Below are 7,167 nucleotides of genomic sequence, written 5' to 3'. Positions count from 1 at the left end.
AAATGTGCTTAGAAATTGAGCCAGGAAGCTTTGCAAACTGATCATGCAAGTGATATTTTACAAACAGACATTCCATAAAATGTCACCCATTCCTCAGAAAAGGGCTATTTTGGCATATTGTGTGTATTTATATTTCACTCCCCTGGCACAGCACCCAGGACCCTGAGTTACTGCTGCATGGCAGTAGCTCCACAGGTTCCAAAATTATGCTACCTCCATCTGCATTACGTATTTATGCTGGGGCTGGGGCATCATTCATCCTCTAGTCGTGGGGGTTATTGTGCATAAAACAGTGCTTTGCTCGATGGGAGAGGTCCCATAATTTGGGGTCTTTTGAACTTGCAACTAGTCATGATAAAACAACACTATGATATTCATTAAGAAATGCTGAGGAATGGGAACATGTCCACTCTTAGTGCTACTATGGCATTAGCTTCAATCCATTGTTGTGAACAGGCTGCAATGCCGGCCACGACCACCCCGCCCTGCAAGGGAGAGAGGGAGCACATAGCCCTTCCCAACCTAGCTAACAGAGGCTACCCCTGGTTCGGCTCTGAGGTCATGGAGGAATCAAGATTGAGGAGGAGGAGGAGAGACGTCACACACAACTGTAGTTTTATTAGTTTTATTAAGGCAAATGGTTACATCTAAGCAATTAAAGACAGAAGCAAAATCAATCAATTGGTTCAGTAACAGTTAAAATCATTTCCCCTCTCACTAGCAATGAATCGTGTGTGTGTGTGTGTGTGTGTGTGTGTGAGAGAGAGAGAGAGAGAGAGAGAGAGAGAGATCTCACAGCTGTTCTTTAGCTAAGACACAACATTTACAGTTTCGAATTTAGGCAGAGAGTAGGAGAAAAGAGATCAAAAATCAGGCATAAGACAAAGGACGGGGAGGGGGAATGGGTGAAGAGGAAGTGCAGAAAAGAGAGGAGGTGCCCATTCTGGCCTCAGGGCTGACAGTCCAGAGTGAATGAGCTGAGAACAGAGGAAGGGGAGGAGGGATGGGGGAGAGCAGGCTGAAGTGAGTATGCTGGCTCACTGATAGCTGACAGGCACGGGCTAAGGAAGGTCTGGGAGGCAGAAGGGGGAGAGGGAGAGATCCATGGGACAAGGGGAGGGGGGTTGGACAGGAATGTTAGTTTAGAAGATGCTGGGCTGAAGGCAACAGCTGCAAGTATAATTACCGGGTCGCCGGCTGTGAGATTCAGGAATGGAAATCTTGGGTGTGCAGAGAGGCTTCCATCTGTCCAGGTGTCTTGGCAGAGTGATTGAGTATGCAGGAATGCAGGTCACTCCGATTTTAGAGAGCGGGGCAATTCCAGCAATCTGTTGGGCGCCAGCTACCTTCACAGGATAGGGGCTATATGCTACTCCTCCAACAGAGTGAGAGCATGCCTTCCCTTCTGCCGTGTGTGTCTCGCCTCTTTATACCTTCTTCCCGGCCCATTATTCATATCAGAAACAGTCATATCATGTCCCTCTGTGTCCCCAGTGTGATATCAGCAACTCCGGTTCATCCTCCAGGACTCTCTTACCATATTTGGTGAAGGAGTCTACCATTCTTGTGGTTCGTATCCGGCACTTGTTTACTGACTCAGATGGAGCTGTTTCCCTTTTGATGTTCTCAGAACATTCCTATTTTTGTCCCGCTTGACAGGTTTGTGGTCATCTCAGAGCAGAGCAGGTAGCCTTCAGTTCCAAGAAATGTGTTAAGAGATAGCATGCAAGGAGGTTCAGCAGCTAACTGTGTGAATATAATGTACCCCTAAAATATGTAGGTACTGATATCTATGTGTTGCTTCCTAAGACGACCTAAATATGATTACTCTTAGCAAATTTCAAGCTGGTTCCCATGATTACCCTTGGCATAGTGCAATGCATGAACAAACTCCAGAGCAGGGAGGGGTGAGTCTTCCCCTCTTGTCGGGCCTTGACTATAGAATAAACCATTTCATTTCATTCAGTTACTTTGGCTCAGCAGAGCCAAAGTTCACACTCCATTTTCTTGCAAAACAGCAATCCCAGATACAGGCCTAAGCTTCGCCCTTTGGGGTCTCAGTGCTGGTCTCAATCCAATCAGTGTGTTCACCACACCATAGTTGGGAACTTTGTAACTATATAACTCTTTATAGGGAAGGAAGAAGTATGATAGTTAATTCCTATCATGGTTCTAAATTGAGAAGCCCAGGAGTTCCCAACCCATGGTACTCCAGACACTGCTGAACTCCCATCATCCCTAGCTACAGTAAATTTTAGCTGGGGATGATGGGAATTGTAGTTCAGCAATATCTGGAATACAACAGATTGGGAACCCCTGTATTAGTCAATGGCATGGTGAAATTGACTAGACTGTTCCACAAATGGCTTCTTATCTGGTCAATGTTACTTCTAAGTGAAATTTGAAAGACAATGTTATTGACTTGCAGGTCAGTGCTAAAGACTGAGTAGGCTTGGACTGTTCATCATTTGTTGTAAGGGCTTTTTCCTGTACTTACAGAAGCAGCCTCCAAACTGCCCCCAGGCATGGAGCAAGGGAATATCTTGTTGCTCAAGATGGATCCTCCCAAATAGGTGCTCATAACAGTTGCACAAAAAGCATGAACACACCTATACATCCTTGTTGCACTGTTGTGGGTTAGTTTTGGATTTTCTTTCACATAGGTTGGAGTTCTTCTCCATGAAACCATTGGAGAACAGAAAAAACAAATGTGTCAATTTCTTTTGTGTTCTCAATAATACTGCCTAGAAGTAGTTGAACATTTTGGCTGACAAGGGGGATGGAAGACATTGGCATCGCTGCTGCTGCGGGCCAAGAGGCAGTAGTACCACTGTAGGGAATCAGTGCTAGTGGTACTAGCGTTAATGCAGTTTTCCCCATTTGCTACAATGGGAAGAAATACAGCAACACAGTTTTATGCAGTGGTATCACATCTTCCAGATTTGCTTCCAGATCTGCTTCCATCGGTGGTGCCAATGTCTTACATCTCCCTTGGAACTGCACACCATATCAGCTTGTACCTTTTGTTCACAGCCTAGAAAGTTCATTGATTTAGGGACTTAAATGCTTGTGAAATTTGGGGGAATTAAAAAAAAAAAGGACAAATACTTTCCTGGAATTCCTGCTAATTGTCTTGTTTGCTACCTGTACACAACTGGTTCACAACCAGAAAAGCTTCTGGTACCTTTTTGTTTTCCTACTCTTCCGGTATTGTGATTCCTGGTAGCTGGGGGATCATGCTATAAATGTGATAGCAAAATACCAGAATGAGGGCAATCAGATTTGACTGCAAGATGTTTCCATGAAGTTCATTAGCATGAGAGCAATCCTGCTATCATTCAAACACTTTTGCTCCTGTTATAGCTGCCCCACTTGAAACATTACCAAGGAGAGGATCTTTTTGCAAATTTGTGAAAGTGTTTGTATAAAAATGCTATCCCAAACTCTTTGGCTCAACCCTTAATAAGGTCAATTAAGGGAAAGCACAAAGGAGATTAATAAAAATCCAGGATGGAAATTGTTCACTGTTAAAGGCCACTGGGGCTGGGGATTATGGGAGTTGAAGTCCAATAACATCTGGGGACCCAACGTTGAGAATCCCTGGTTTAAGCCATGTCAGAGCATCTGTGTACTCTACCAGTATATTTTGTTGTCAACTGTGAGTGGACTTACTTGTTCACTTAAATGAAGTTACCAACACTTGCATGGAAGCAAGTGCAGGGAAATGTGTATAATCTGGTACATGATCCATTGAATCCATTAGAATGGGTTCTGCGCCTGCGCAGAAGCCTCTCGGTGGTGAGTTTCTACAGCTCCTTTTCGGCGCCTGCGCCCCACCCCACGTGACCACATGGTTATTTAAGGCAGGAGGAAGCGCAGGCACCTCAGTTCCTTGGAGACCGCCGTAGGGATCACTCGCGATTTCTGCTGCTCCTTCATTCTGGTTCCCTGCTATCTTATTCAAAAAGTTCTGCTGATTGACTTTGTTGTGACTTCGGACCGTTATTTGGCTGTTCTCTGGATTTGTGATTTGGACTGACTGATTGATAGATTTGACCTTGGACCATTTCTGTTTTCTGCCCTTGCCTGTCAATTTTGATCGTCGAAAGAGTGGACGGATTTCTGGCTGTCTGACCACAGACAGTTTAAGAAGTGAGTACAATGGATACCCCTAAAGGGAAAAAAACATTCAAGCACTGCACTAAGTGTAAGGTGAAATTGCCTTTTAAGGACAGTCACAGCTTATGCCTGTTGTGCTTGTGGGAAGCCCATGTAACTTCGGCCTGCAAAGTTTGTCAGTCCTTTTCAAAGGAGACGAGGAGGAATCAAGAACTTTGCTTAAGGGAGGCACTTTATGACGATGCCTTAACTGCGCCCTCCACCTCGTCCAAATCTCCACAAGGTGTGAGGGCCCTAGGTTCGGCCCAGTCTAAAACCTCTGCGCCCGCCGAGACAACCCATAAGTCCTTAAAAAGGCCGGGTGACAAAATGGCGGCCGACAAAAAGCCCACAAAACAAGCGTGAAGATGGTCTACCTCAAGTTCGATGCCATCGCCAAAATCGGCTCAAGAGGTGGTCTTTGTTTTGGCATCGATGGCGCAGTTGGTGTCAGATAAATCAGCTCCGTCAAAACCGAAAACACCAATCCGCTTGACATCGATGCCGAGAGGAACGTCTCCATCAAGTCGGCAAGTAAAACCATTGTCAACATTGAGAGACCCGGTGCTGTCGGTAGCGATCTCATCGACATCGACATTGAGGGAGGTGGTAATGACTGCTGCGCCAGCGTTGATGGCCACGATACCGTCCGCCCGTGATCTGGGGCATGCTCCAACTCCTAACAGGTCCCCCTCAATGTCGAGGGATGGGGAAAAGCCATCGGTATTGAACACACCAGCTAATATCACCACCGTGACGCCTCAGTTCTGGGCTCTCATGACCTTCTCTTTGGAAGAAGATGATCTCTCTGATGCGGAGGCGGCTCCTTTAGAACCTCTTCTAAAGATGCTGAACTCAACAACTACCCCCTCAACTTTTCACGGGTTTCCATGCTCTGATGACAACCAAGCGCCTGTTTCTACCCCAGTTCCTGGGTTGCTGATGTCCACACAACTCTCCTACACCATGGCACACTTGTGGTTTTAGCCATGCTGTAACACCATCAAAAGAGACGGCCTTGCCAGGTACCACCTCGCCGGGCATGACTTCCAAGAGGACCGGACGTGAAGGCCAGCAGACTCTGTAATTCGACAGTTAGCTGACTCCTTGGTTCGAGAGCCTAAAATAGGTCCTGCACCACTTCACATACGCCCACTGTCAGCAGGTGATGCTCCTGCCATGCCTGTAAAAACGCTGAAAACGGCTTCCACTCAAACTCCTCTGCCTATTACTGCCACTAGCTGTTCCCATATGACGGTAAAAAAATTTGTCACCTCGGTGACACAAACTGAACCCTTGACAGCATTGGTTCCTCCGCCACATCACCGGATACACCGCCATCAAGTCGGACCCGGTATGATGACGGCTCTGGAGACAGTCACCGTGGTTCCTCTGATTTCGAATCAGATGTAGAAACCATGGAGGCGGATCCATCCCCAGATGTGGCGACTCCGGTCCACATTTCACCAATGGAAGAGCTGAAAGCATACCACTCGCATGTAAAGCAGATGGCTTCTGTGCTGGGTCTGGATTTGTCTTCTCAGCTAAAAACCATAGACAACCCAGTCTACAATTTCATGCAGCAGTCCCAACCTGCCCAACCTGTTGCTTTACCGCTGCTATCCATAATCTCTAATGCGGCACAATGCGCATAGCAAGTACCACACACTTCTACTCATATGTCAACATGCTTGGAGGGCCTATATCGGGTACAAGAAACATGTACCTGTTCAAACATCCAATCCCAAACTCCTTGGTCATTGATTGTGCAACTAGTTCAAGGTCAGAGAGAAGGCATACAACCCCAGTTGATAAGGAGGGGAGAAAACTGTACATTATTGGAAGAAAGTTATACTCTACCTCCTGTCTCTCTGTTAAAGTGGCAAATTACTCTGCCTGCATGGCAAAATACAGCTATTGCATATGGGAAATTATGGAAAAGGACTTGGATGCACTGTCACCAGAAGGACTTAAGAATAGATTCTGCAAGACATTGCAAAAAGCAGTTGACCTCACTTGCCAACAACTGAGCACGGCCAAGCATCTGGCAGAATCAGAGTCCAGATCCATCACTACAGCAATAACTCTGAGATGACATGCTTGGCTATGGTCTGCTGCCCTCCAATAGAACATGAAAGACAAAATAGAGGGGTTGCCTTTTGAAGGAAAGGGCCTTTTCTCAGAGGAGACGGATGCAACGATGGAAAAAATGAAAAAATCAAAGTTTACAGCCAAAACTTTTACAACTTCTGCATCTGCCGCAACATCCTATGGGGGAAAACAGAGGTTGTTTTATTGTCCTCGTCCGATATATAGGCAAAAGGACCGTCGGGACTACTGTAAATCTTACCAGCCCTACAACAAATGTAATACTCAACAGAAGGAAAAATTTTGAATGGGCCAACGGAAGCAGGTGCAGGAGAACAAGCAGTGGCTTTGAGATTCAGGACAGCCCATCGCATCACCTAGGACCGCACCTTTGCTCGCCTCCTCAGAACATCAGGGAGAGCATGAGGCCGGTGAACAACAACAACGAGACCTAGCTGACCCTACTAGCCACCAACTCCATCAGGCTGGCAAGTCATGCGTAAGCATGGTGCCACATAACATCAGATCGCTGGGTACTGAAAATTATCACGTACGGTTATGCAATAGAGTTCAAAGCTCGCTGACGGTTTTGGGGCATCCGCTTCATGAAGGCAACGCCGGCCTTGGAGGTACAAGAACTCTTGTGCAAGAAAGCAATCATGTTGGTGTGATGGGCACAGAGACGGGAGGGGTTTTACTCCCATTATTTCCAAATCCTGAAAAAGGATGGAGGGATTTGACCAATTATGGACTTAAGACATCTGAACAAATACGTCCAAGTGAAGAAGTATCACATGACAACGTTACAAGATATCCTACCACTACTGCAAGAGTGGTGGCTAGTGACGTTAGATCTAAAAGATGCCTACTTTCACATATGGATCCATCCATCCTTCCGGAAGTATCTACGGTTCACTGTAG

This window comes from Hemicordylus capensis, chromosome 5 (assembly GCF_027244095.1).
Source record: "Hemicordylus capensis ecotype Gifberg chromosome 5, rHemCap1.1.pri, whole genome shotgun sequence".
Taxonomy (NCBI): Eukaryota; Metazoa; Chordata; class Lepidosauria; order Squamata; family Cordylidae; genus Hemicordylus; species Hemicordylus capensis.
Note: the sequence above shows the minus strand (reverse complement) of the source record.